Below are 13,842 nucleotides of genomic sequence, written 5' to 3'. Positions count from 1 at the left end.
AACTGTTTGATGAGTACAAGCTACCCCAAAGAGCTGGTTGCCCAGTACAGAACTTGATGTTTAGAAAGACTTCAGTCACCTTAACAGGCTATTAGACAAATTGAGCAGGTTGTCTTTAGACAAAGATAAACAAGGGATGTAGTTTTCTCTCAATGTCCACAACTACATAATTCTGTGCTTAAACAAATAAACATACATTACCTCTTCATTCCTTCTTATAAAAGGATGCAAAAGTTAGAGCAAGGATTAAAAAGACAAGACCTAAGGACCATGGTATTCTTTTAAACAGTTAGACCATTAAAATGGTATAGTATGAAAATGGGCTTGGAATCAGAGGCTTTGCTTTGAATTCTTACTCTGCTATTCACCAGATGTATCACTGAATAAATTGCTTAACCTCTTTAAGTTTCTATTTGCTCATCTGTAAAATGATGGATGGGTAGATAGATAGAAAAATAGATAGCTGGATAGCATGGATAGCTGAATAGAGAAAGATTTTAGATAGATAGATAAATGAATAGATGAACAGATGGATAAATGGATGGATGGATGAGTAGAGAGAGTGAAAAACCCTATATACAAAACTGAGGGAATTGGACTACATGATATCTTGCCTTTTTCTATCTAAATCGATGGTTCTGTGTACTGTATCATGCTTCCTCTATTTATTTGCTTTCCTTTATCCAAGAAAATATTTCTTTTTTCACATTTAGTTTCTGCTCCAGGACTTTCCATGGCTTTTATTTTGTCTATTATCCCTATTCCTGGCTGGTATTCAGTAGAAAAGTGTTAATTATTCATTTTAACACAATTGTATTCCTTCTTGAGTACTAGCCAGTGTTAATCTCTTGCAGATTAAGCTTGTGTCCTGTCACTCTTGGTTCTGTGGTTCTGATTTTTTTTCTTACACAATAGACAAATGATGCTCTTAACTCATTCAGTCTCTGATCTGATCCTCTCTCTACTGATTGATTCCTCTATTCCACAATATGGCTTATTAAAAGAGTGGAACTTTTTGCTTCTTGTTTTATATTATTAAACAAAACCCAATGTCAATGAAAGGGTTTGATTAGATGACCTCCAAAGTCCATTCCAGTTCTAAATATGTTATCCAGTGATTTTACATAGATAGTTAACATTAAAAAGGATACAATTTCCAAAAGGAGTAAAAAGTAATTATCAAGCTTTTCTAAAATCACATAAATACCTAATTACTACTTTGCTCACTTCCTCCTTATTTCACATATCAGCAAAATGAGACTTATCATGTTTTCATCTATTCAAGATTTCAAGTAGCTAAAGAAAATAGTTCTTCCTTCAATAGGGAACACATAAGAGTTCAGAAGTTGAGTGTGAAGGTTGCTTCAGTTCAAGGTCCTCCTTGATGCTGGTTTCTTAAATCTGATTCAATAGTTCTTGGCCACCTATCAAGGCTTTGGACTATTTATTATCTCTTCCTCCAATATCTGTGACATCCATTTTTTTGTATGTCTCATCCAAATTTTAATCTACTTTCCTTGACAGTGAATACAATCTGATTACCTGATTTTGAGCCACAATTGGATGTTCTGTATCTGAACTTGCTCCCACACTATGCTAATTACCTAATTCTAGATCCTCAACTCTATCTTGATAAATAGATTCTAGAAAATGCCCCATGTTTAGGTAGCTCTAATACTCGTCCTCATTCCCAGACTTCCAGCTTTATTTCAATTTTTGAAACTATACCCTCTTGTTCACTAGGATTTCCTATAGTTCTGGTGGTAAATTCTACAACCTCTTTTGAAAAATTGTATCTATCTATCTATTTATTTATTATTGTTGATTTAAATATATAAATAAAATCTAAATATATTTATAATAAATAAATATAATATAATATTAAATGAATGAATAAATATAAAATGTAAATATATATATTACTACTTTAATTTTATTTGCTTTTTTCTAAACTTGAGAAATAAAAGGAACATTTCATAATATATAATAGAATAAAGAAAAAATGATTATGCATGAAACTCTAAGTCTGTTATGTATAATTTGATATTCCTTTTCTTCCCTTTTCTCTTTCTTCCCCTCCTCCCTAGATATATTTACCATCACATACAAATATGTGCACATGTATATGTATTTGTGTGTGTCTGTGTATATACACAGACACAGACACACACACACACATACACACACTTGGCCTAATGACAAATACATATTTTGTCTGATGGTATATAAATATATCCATATGTTTACATGTATATGCATATATATGTATATAAGGTAAAATCAGTCTATACATACTTCCATTTATCAGTTTTTTCTTAGGATGCAGATAGTGCCATCTTTCCAATATATGCTTTGTAGTTAATTTTGGCATTTATTATAGTCAAAATTCATTCACTCAAAGTCATTCTTAAAACAATATTGTTGTTACTGCATACTATATCCTTTTGGTTCTACTCATTTTGGTCTTCATTATTTTGTTCATGTCTATCCACTTTTTTTTAAGATCACTAAGTTCATCATTTCTTATAGCACAGCAACATTCCATCACAATCATATACCACAACTTGATGGCATCCCTACAATTTGCAGTTCTTTGCCACCACATTTAAGCCCACCTGAGGGATTTAAAATGGTATCTCAAGGTTATTTTAATTTGCAATTCTCTAGTCAGTAATGATTTAGAGCATTTTTTCAGATGACAATAAACTGTTTTGATTTCTTCATTGGAAAATTCCTTGTTCATATGCTTTTACTATCAATTGGGGAATGACTGCCATTTTTAGATTTGGCAGAGATCTTTATATATTTGAAATATGATACATTTATCTGAGAATCTGTCTATAACTTTTTTCCTCCATTTTTTTTTTCTTTCTGATACAATTATCTCTTCTAAAAATACAAGCAGTTGCCATGCTTACAAATAACCTGGGTACTCCAATAGATAACTGGACCATCTAACTAGGACTGCTCTAATCATGCCATTATTTAGATGTTATATGTACATATAACATAACATATGTCCTATGTTATATGTAATATATGTTATATGTATATGTTATATGGGGGGGGGCAGGACATCACTCCAAAAAAAAGGTGGTACTTCTGATCTCCACCTTTAAGTACTAAAGATCCATCTCTTCTAGGGTGAAAAGACAGGCAAACAGGATTTCATTTAGAAATTTTTTGTAGCCCAGATTGTTTTTGCAGCAAAACACTAACAGCTGGCTGAAGGTTAAACCCCATTTAATGGTCCATGTCAACAAAGATAAAATTCAAGCCTTTCATCAGTACAAAACAGCACTGAAATGGATGTGGATCTAGTTTCTCAGACTCCCAGATGCATCAGTGTTGTTTAAGGATCTCTTCTCAATGTCTCTCTTACTATTTGAAACCTCAATTAATTTAGAATTATGTAATATCTGAAGGGAAATACGAGTCAAGAAGATATTTTCTTTGTGATCTAAAGGATCACACATAATAAAACATAGACAAAAGCCCTAAAAGCAAGGTTCATGGAAGAATAGGAAAAAAGGTTACTAAGAGTTATGATTCATGTAAGATCATGTAAGGCTTCATAAACTTCTATTTTTAAAAGTGTCACTTCTAATATTTTTAATTGGTTCATTAAAAATTGCTATGAAAATAGACAGCATGAGAAGCACTATGTCCTGGAAAGAAAAGTCCTGGAACTGAAAGTAGTAGAATTTCAGATTCAGATTCTGTTTCCAGCTAAGCTAAGTGAACATTAACAGTTTACTTGACTTCTCAGCTTCAGTTTTATCATCTGTAAAAAGATATGATAGAGAGGAGAATTCTGGGAAGATGGTATAGTGGGTCAAAAAACCCCAACCTCTCCAGATTTCCCCCACAAACAAAACAAAATTGTGCCTTAAAGTGAACACAGATTGATGAAAAACAAAACAAATCAGATGGGGCAGAAGAGGGTTTTTCCTAAACAATCTGAGAAGACTGAAAGAAAGCCCCTACGATTGAGATTTAGCTAGTATGAAGTATAAACACCTTCAGGTTAGCTCTGCAGAAGCATCTAGTGGGAACCCTAGAATGAGCTGTGTTTGGAGGTAGAGTCAGCTAAAATCACAAGTACTTTCACCTCCTGGACAGTGTGGGGAGTCAGAAGTTTGAGTCCTGGAAGATTGAGAGAACTTCAGCTGATAAGGAACACCAGATTTAGCTGTGCTGTGGAGATAAGACCCTGGGCAAGAAGGAACCACCATACCTAGTGATTACAGAACCAGTGGGGCAGTTTCCCTGCCCCTGCATCCAGGTTGTATGAGGATGGAACTTTTGGTTTGGGGTTCCAGATCAAAGGGGAGAGCTAAAGTAAAGCCAAAGTCACCATCCCTCCCCTTAAGATTAAAGGCGCTTACACTAATAAGTTCTTATTTTTTAAAAAAATGAGTAGGCAATGGAGGACCTACTCCAACAAGTAATGTGAAATGGCTACCTGACCAGAAAAAAAAATTGTTAAAAAATTTTAAAAACCAAATAAAAGAGATTGAGGGGGAAAAATAAGAATAATTCAAGAAGAATAAGAAAACTGTGAAATCAAACTTAATCAACTATAAAAGGTGATCAAGAGTCTTAAAGACGAAAATTTTTTTTGAATATCCAAATTGGGAAAAAAGAAGCCAGTGAAGCTATAAGAGATAAATAATTAACAAAACAAAGTATAAAGAATGAAAAAAATAAGAGAATGTAAAGCATATTATTTTTAAAAACATATTTTTTTCCTAGAGAGCACATCAAGAAGAGAAAAATGTAAGAATAATTGGACTACCAGAAAGTAGTCTAAAGAATAACCTGCAGATGATGATACAAGAAATAATCAAATTGTCCTGAAGTGAGAGAACAAAAGGAGAAGGTAGAAATAGAAAAATATCTATTGATCATTACCTCAAAGGGATCATACAAGAAAAACGCATAGGAACATTAATATTAAATTTCAAAAACCCCAGATCAAACAGAAAATTTTACAAAAACAAAAATTTCAAATATGCTGGAGTTAGAATTGTACAGGATTTATCAGCTGCTATAATAAAAGAACACAGATCCTAGAATATTGTATACTGACAATCAAATGAACTAGGCCTGCAGACAAACATATTTTATCAAGCAAAATTAAGTATAATACTGAATAAAAAATAATGGACATTCAACCAACTCTCATATTTTCAGGATTTTGTCTCAAATATCTGAACTCAATGGAAAATTTAACACATAAAAACCAACATCAGAGAATAATTTCAAAGGATTCAAGGACAATGTGTTTTCTTTCTGCTTATGTTTTATATGTGGAAATGTTGTAAACCATATGTCTAAGATGGATATTAGAAATTGGATAGTCCAAAAGAAAGATTGGGGCAAAGCTGTGTGATCTGACTCTAAAAAAGCAAAACTATCCAGAAAAAGGTAAAAACAGTAATTATTCTATGTGAATGAGGTGCAAAAGAAGAACTGACCATGAGGAATTAGCTGAGGGAGGAATGGTTCTGAAAACCTACTCACATTGGGAATGAGTTAAAGAGGGAATATATACCTCGAAGAATGGAATACTCTCCAAAATCTATAAAGACAGAGGGGGGAGGGAATAAGTTAATATGGGATACAAAAGAGTGTTTAAATTAATAGGTATAGGCTAAGATGTTTAGATTAATGGGAAAGGGATAAAGAATGAGAGAAAAGGTGGGGTGAGAAAACAAGGGAGGGATCCATAGTTGAGGGAAGATTAAATAATAGCAAGAAAGGTTAAGAATAGAATTAAAGTAGAAGAATTAGCAGGAATAGGGAATAAGAAAAATATACAAACACAATAACAATGATCAAAAGTAGAATTTATTAGAAAAAAATGTAGGGCTAGTCAGTCATATTAATATTGTTTTAAATGCATATCTATGTGTATATATATACATGTATATGTAGGTATACATGTATGTGTGTAGGCATATGCATGTATATATATATATATATATATATATATGTATGTATAAATATATCCATACTTAACTGTAGCATGCTTAGGGGAAGTGGATAAAGATGAAAGAGGGAAAAAAGAATAAAGTAAAAAGTACACAGCAGAGAACAAAAGAATAACCTATAAAAAAGCAAAGAAAAGTTGGACAGTCATGAAAATAATGTCTTCTATTATGGTATTTATTTTCTTGAAATGGAAATCTACTGTTACATATTTCATGTGCACATGATGATGTTTTTCTTTTTTTTCTTTTTCTGTCTTTATTTCTCTTTCTCATTTTGTATTTAAGTTTTACATAAATAATTTTTAAAAGGGATAAAACATCTGATTCATCCCTCAGGATCAAAAGGATATATATATATATATAAAGAGAGAGAGAGAGAAAGAGAGATAAAAAAGTATTGGTATAGGGATACATGAATATATTTATAAACATATATATACACTAATATTACATAGCATTATATAATTATTATAAACATAATTGTGTACTAATTATATACTATATATCACATACATATAAAAGGTTTTATAAATATGTATGCATATATATTTATGTCTTCAAGTAGATATATATACCTGTGTATATATATGGTTTATGTGCTTATGCATGAATATTTATATATATTTTGATACTGATATATATGTGTGTGTATGTATGTGTATGTGTGCATGTATATACATACATACATACACACATAGATATAAATATACGAGGCAGCATGACATAGTGGATAGAGAGCAGCTTCTAAACCAGAAAGGTCTAGGTTTAAATCCCACCTCTGTAACACTATATGCCTCAGTTTCTTTAACTAATAGCATGGGGATAATAATAGCATCTACCTCCCAGGGTTGTGGGGAACATCAAATGAAATATTTTTAAAACATTTGTAAAACTTAAAGTATTACATAAATGAGATATAATATTGTTGCTATACTCTGCCACCAACACTATGTAATTTTGAGGAGACCTCTCTAGGTCTCAATTTCCTTATCTGTAAAAGGAGATGGCCTCTAAGCTACCTTTTAACTTTACTTCTATGCTCCTATACTAACCATGGATTCCTGTTGAAAACCAAGAAATTATGTTGTAATAATTTTTTAAAAATATGATTTTCCAGGATATTCTTGTATTAACTAATACTTTCTGCTTCTCTTTGATGCTCAGCAAGGCAAACTATTTGAAGAAGACAGCAAAACGTTAGTGCTCCTCACAAAAATTTAAACATACTGAAAGCTAGGTTTAAAGATATCTATTAAACACTAATGCACAAATTACAAATTTAAAGCATATTTTCCATTCATACTTAAATTAACTGACTATCCTGATTGCCAAAACATTTTTTGAAACATGTTAATAAATCACATTCTTTCCAAATAAAGTTAGCTTTTAGGCTATTTCTAGTATTTCTATTGAAGCATTTAAAAAGACTGCTTCTGATTTCTCTCAGATCAATTAACCCAGCATATCAGCATTAGTTTAAACTTTCCTAAATATTGACGTCACCAAGTTGTTTTCACAATTAAGAATCATTCATGCCTTTTTATTGCTTATTAGACCAAATACTGCTCAGTTTGGTTTACAAGATTCTCCATTAACTTCTCCTATTTAATTCAGTCAGCAAGCATTTATTTAGGGCCTACGTATCAGGTACTGTACTAAGTGATGGAGGATATAAAAAGTCAAAAATATAGGATGAGTTTTAGAGTATAGTGGAAAGAGAGTTGGGAGATCTTACTTCAAATACCACCACTCATGTTGACTGTATGTGTGACTTTGGGCAAGTCATTTAACTTCCATAGTCCTCAATTTCTCCATCCATAACATAAAGAAGTTTATGAAAGAGATAATATATGAAGATAATAGAAGTATATCCACCTAAGATATATATAAAATAAATAATGGAGGGCATGGAAGGTTGAGAAAGGTTTTGAATAGAAGGCGGTACTTAATTTGGAAAGAAACAAGGCATTCTAAAGGATGGAGATAAAAAGGGAAAGCAGTCTGGTAATGGGAAATGAAGTGATGTGTGCCAGAAGGAAAAACAATCTCATCTCTGGCTAATCTCCAGAAATAATCCCTCTTGCCCCTGACACACGCTATACTCATTTTCACCTTTGTACCTATTTTTATATGCTCTTTTCTCCCCTCTTTTTGTGATTGGCTATTGTGATGGTTTCATCCCACCATCCACCATTACTATTACCCTACTTGATTCTCTTCCAGTAGTGTAGAAAAAGGATTCATTTTATATTCTGATGATCAACAGCAGGAATAAATTCCCAACAACACATAAAGATGGAAGAGGACTCATAGCAAAGCCTTACTCTCACAGAAATATAGTATGGCAATCCCATCATGCTCTAGGCCAGATATCATAATTCTAGCATCAAATGGGAAGAAAGGGCAAAATATTCTCAATTAGCAAGCAAAATTATCCTCCCAAAAATCCTAATGGTTCCAGTGCTACTTACTAGCTATGGCAACACTGAATATTCTATAATTCCTTAATAACCAGATATTCTACAACGGTTCCTCAAAAAGCAATATCTGACCAGTCTAAATATAAGGTTGACAAAACTGACAATATTCTTTCTTGACTTTCTAAAATATCTTTTCTGTATTCTTTTTCAATAGAACAGAATTAGCATTAGCTCTAGAATTAAAGGACCTGAGTACAACTATTACCTGTTACTTTCTACTGTCATGAACTTCATTTACTCACTTCAGTCTCTAGGCTTTAGTTTCTTCATTGGTAAAAATGAGGGATTTAGACTTGATAACATCAAGAGATCCTCTCAAAAACCTGTGATTCAATTGTGTGCTATAAAAAATGACAAGCATAATGGTTTCAGAAAAACCTGGAAAGACTTAACATGGACTGATACAAAGTAAAATTAGCAGAACCAAGAGAGAACATTGTACATACTAACAATAACATTGTACAATAAAGAACTGTGAATAACTTAGTTATTTTCAGCAGTACAAAGATCCAAAACAATCTCAAAGGACTTAAGCATACTGTTTTCCCCTTTTCTTTTCTTCCTTTCTTTTTTCTTCCTTTAATTCTTTTTTCTTCTTTCATCCTTTCCTTTTCTTCTTTTTTTCTTTCTTTCCTTTTTTCTTCTCTCTTTTCCTCCTTTCTTTTTTGCTTCTTTTTCTTTTTCTTTCCTCAGGTATTCACACATAAATTGACTAACATGGAAATGTCTTACATAATTGAACATGTATAACCTATACCAAATTGCTTTCTGTTTCAGGGAAGAGAGAGGGGAATAAAGGAGAGATTGAATTTGAAACTCAAAACTTTAAGAAAAAAGTTTAAAATTGTTTTTATATATAATTGGGAAGAAAAATAAAATATTATTTATGGGGAGAAGCTATATTTTTAAAAAAGCCTATAGTTCAAATGAAATGACCAACCTAAATTTCAGAGGCCTAATGATGAAGTATTCTACCCACCTATTGTCAAAGAGGTGATGAAACCATCAATAATAATTTTTGAGGGGGGAGGGACTTGACCTATGAAAAATTACTTAATTATGTATATTTGTCATTTTTGGTTTTTTTTTTCATTTTTGTTTCAATTGGGAGAGGCATGGGAGAGAGGAAAAATAAATGTTTGTTAATTGAAAAAATAAGATATTTTTATGCATATCAAAAAATCAAAGATCTTATAAAATCCTGGAGCATTTTACTGTTAAAGTTAATTTTAGCCTTTAATGGCCTCCTTACTTTTCCCATACATTCACTCCATCTTGTCACTTCCCATTAGATTATGCATTCCTGCTATTTTAATGACCTAGAAAAAATAACAACAAAGTTCATATGGAAAAACAAAAGGTCAAGAATTTCAAGGGAATTAATGAAAAAAAAATCAAATGAAGGTGGCTTAGCTGTACCAGATCTAAAATTATATTATAGAGCAGCAGTTACCAAAACTATTTGGTATTGGCTAAGGAATAGATTAGTTGATCAGTGGAATAGATTAGGTTCAAGGGATAAAACAGTCAACAAATATAGCAACCTAGTCTTTGACAAACCCAAAGATCCCAGCTTTTGGGATAAGAACTTACTGTTTGATAAAAATTGCTGGGAAAATTGGAAACTAATATGGCAGAAACTAGGCATTGATCCATACTTAACGCCGTACACCAAGATAAGGTCAAAATGGGTTCATGACCTAGGCATAAAGAATGAAATTATTAATAAATTAGAGGAACATAGGATAGTTTACCTCTCAGACCTGTGGAAGGGGAAGGTCTTTATGACCAAAGCAGAACTAGAGATCATTACTGATCACAAAATAGAAAATTTCGATTATACCAAACTGAAAAGTTTTTGTACAAACAAAACTAATGCAGACAAGATTAGAAGGGAAGCAATAAACTGGGAAAATATTTTTACAGTCAAAGGTTCTGATAAAGGCCTCATTTCCAAAATATATAGAGAATTAACTCTAATTTATAAAAAATCAAGCCATTCTCCAATTGAAAAATGGTCAAAGGATATGAACAGACAATTCTCAGATGAAGAAATTGAAACTATTTCTAGTCATATGAAAAGATGCTCCAAGTCATTATTAATCAGAGAAATGCAAATTAAGACAACTCTAAGATACCACTACACACCTGTCAGATTGGCTAAGATGACAGGAAAAAATAATGATGATTGTTGGAGGGGATGTGGGAAAACTGGGACATTGATGCATTGTTGGTGGAGTTGTGAACGAATCCAACCATTTTGGAGAGTAGTTTGGAACTATGCTCAAAAAGTTATCAAACTGTGCATACCCTTTGATCCAGCAGTGTTACTACTGGGATTATATCCCAAAGAGATTATAAAGAAGGGAAAGGGACCTGTATGTGCACGAATGTTTGTGGCAGCCCTTTTTGTAGTGGCTAAAAACTGGAAACTGAATGGATGTCCATCAGTTGGAGAATGGCTGAATAAATTGTGGTATATGAAAATTATGGAATATTACTGTTCTGTAAGAAATGACCAACAGGATGATTTCAGAAAGGCCTGGAGAGACTTACACGAACTGATGCTGAGTGAAATGAGCAGGACCAGGAGATCACTATATACTTCAACAACCATACTATATGATGACCGGTTCTGATGGACCAGGCCATCCTCAGCAACGAGATCAACCAAATCATTTCCAATGGAGCAGTAACAAACTGAACCAGCTACGCCCAGAGAAAGAACTCTGGGAGATGACTAAAAACCATTACATTGAATTCCCAATCCCTATATTTATGCACACCTGCATTTTTGATTTCCTTCACAAGCTAATTGTACAATATTTCAGAGTCTGATTCTTTTTGTACAGCAAAATAACGTTTTGGTCATGTATACTTATTGTGTATCTAATTTATATTTTAATATATTTAACATCTACTGGTCATCCTGCCATCTAGGGGAGGGGGTGGGGGGGTAAAAGGTGAAAAATTGGAACAAGAGGTTTGGCAATTGTTAATGCTGTAAAGTTACCCATGCATATATCCTGTAAATAAAAGGCTATTAAAAAATAAATAAATTAAAAAAAAAAGATTATGCATTCCTGGAGAGCTAATGAAGTTTCATGTACTTTTTTGTAACCCCGCCTCAGTAGCTAGCACAGTGCTTTGCTTGTGGCAGCACTTGCTAAATGCTTCTTTCCTTGGTCTAACAACTAATTATCATTTTGGATGTGCATCTGCAAAGAATGTTTAAGAAAAATATGAAAACTTCCTCCTTTAAAACATTAGAAACATATTTCATCTTGCCTCTATTAGCATATAAGGTCCTCAGAGACAGAGATCATAACTTCTCATTCTTCTTCAACATTGTTCCTTAAAATACACCAAAAGCCATCCACAAATTGTGCTGAGAACTGTGTGATTAATGTAGATGCTGACACATAGATGCTCAATCTGTACCTTGGAGTACCATTTTTACAACCATTAGGCTCTTGATACCCATCAATTGCTAATTTAAAAACTTAATGGAAGTGGGGAAGGAAAGGTATGCAAAGTTTCAAGAGAAAGGGGCAATTGGGCAGCTCTAGTCTTTGGAACTATGGAAACTATCTGTTTACCTACTTTAGGCCATTTGTTGAAAATGATTAATAAAACAATAGTAGCAAAACAGCAGCATTTGGCCCCTTAATTTCTAGACTGGATAAGCAGCTAAGTCAGCTATCTGCAGCACTGCCCCAAATTGACTTTGACATACTCAGAACTAGGCTATCAAGAGGTATGGAATAGTTGTAAAGGCTTCTTTCCCTCTTAGCTTCCTCACCATTGTGATAGAAATTTGCAACTCATTCGCCCAACCTAAGGCTCTTTTTCCTGAGCTGTTTTTGTCTCCAAACTGCCCACCAGGCAGAACTGTCTAATATGCATCCCATCCTCCTATTTTAGATCTAACTATCTATGATGTTAATATATGTGCAGCATTCACCTGTTGGAAATTGGATTGTAACACTTGAACTTGGAATCCTTTCAATTTGTTGCCAGGTTGACTCATCAGTACTTAAATGTACATACACTCTGAGCTCCCTTTTTGTGATATCAGTGAGGTTTTTCACTCATAATGATTTTAATCTGCTTTTCTTTGCTCTTATTTGATACTCTTATTTCCAGTTATATCTACACAAGAAGCCCAAGGAATTGGCATGCTAGAGTTCTGAGCCATTGAAGAATGATCTGGTTTTGTTCTAATTCCATCTATTTATTTAAGAAATGATCTTCAAATAACATCTATTTACTTAGGGGTGGGAGACTGGAGTGGCTACTCAGTTTTGTGCCCTTAAAAGAGCACAAACAGGATGTTCTCAGCTGAGGTTTGTTTGCTTGCTTGCTTGATTTTGTTTTGTTTTGTTTTGTTTTAAAGGAACACCTCGCTGGATGTGGAAGGGAAGTTCGTAATATCTAAATCACCAAATGACATTTCTTTGCCCACCTGAGCATAAAGAAAATTACAATTAAAGAAAAGAATTTTTTAAGCAACAACTATTTGCTAAGCACTTTACTAGGCACTAAGGATGCAAAAACAAAAATTAAATATAAATATTATCCTCAAGAAATTTTAGAAATATATGTAAAAGAGATTAAAGATTGGGGAGGAAATGTGCTGCCAAATATGAGAATCAGGAAAGTCTTCTTGTAGGATGATGTAATTAAATGCCGAACCTTGAAGAAAGTTAGGAATTCCAAGAGACAGGAATATTTTCATGCTTCTTTTCACCAGCAACTATTCTCCAAGCCACTCAGACTGAAAACTTTCAAGTTGGATCCATCTTTCTTACCCAGTACCTCCCTTAAACTTCTGTCAGCTTTATTATTTCTACTTTTAATTTCTTAATAGTTCTGTAATTTTCACCTTTCCAATATGTAAGTCACGTAACTTTCCTGTGCCTGAATTTCTTCATTTGGGAGATAAAGAAAATAATATTTGTAGTACCTACCTCACAGGACAATTTTACAGCTTCAATGAGATAAGGACTTTGACTTATTTCATCTTTTTATCCCCTTTTCCTTAAACATAATGGGCACTTAATATATTCTTAATTGAATTGAGGTGCAAGAAAGCTACACACCCAGCAGCAAGGAGAACTTTTAAGTTTTAAAATTTTAATGTTTGAAATTACGTCTCCAAAACTCACACCAATTTAGAGTTTCCGAAATTAGGGCTAAAACTTCCTACGGTAGGGATTTTCTACTAAAAATGATTGAGTCCCACACAAAGTACCCTGGCAGAATAAGTACTGTATGGTACTCCAACACTTTCGTACCAAATGAGAGAGCAGATTCCCATCTTAATCTTCTTTATAATATTAACCAGCTGGTAGGTTCTGACTCAG

At 33.1% G+C, this 13,842-nt stretch overlaps 1 protein-coding gene across 2 annotated transcripts in view; it reads right to left on the bottom strand.

The window, feature by feature from the left end:
• GRIN2A (glutamate ionotropic receptor NMDA type subunit 2A) overlaps nt 1-13,842 on the bottom strand; it is a 506,739-nt gene that overhangs the window by 242,241 nt on the left and 250,656 nt on the right. The window lies entirely within an intron of this gene.

The sequence above is a fragment of the Sarcophilus harrisii genome, chromosome 1, assembly GCF_902635505.1.
Source record: "Sarcophilus harrisii chromosome 1, mSarHar1.11, whole genome shotgun sequence".
In the NCBI taxonomy this organism is placed as follows: Eukaryota; Metazoa; Chordata; class Mammalia; order Dasyuromorphia; family Dasyuridae; genus Sarcophilus; species Sarcophilus harrisii.
Note: the sequence above shows the minus strand (reverse complement) of the source record. Positions and strands in the feature narration are given on the sequence as shown.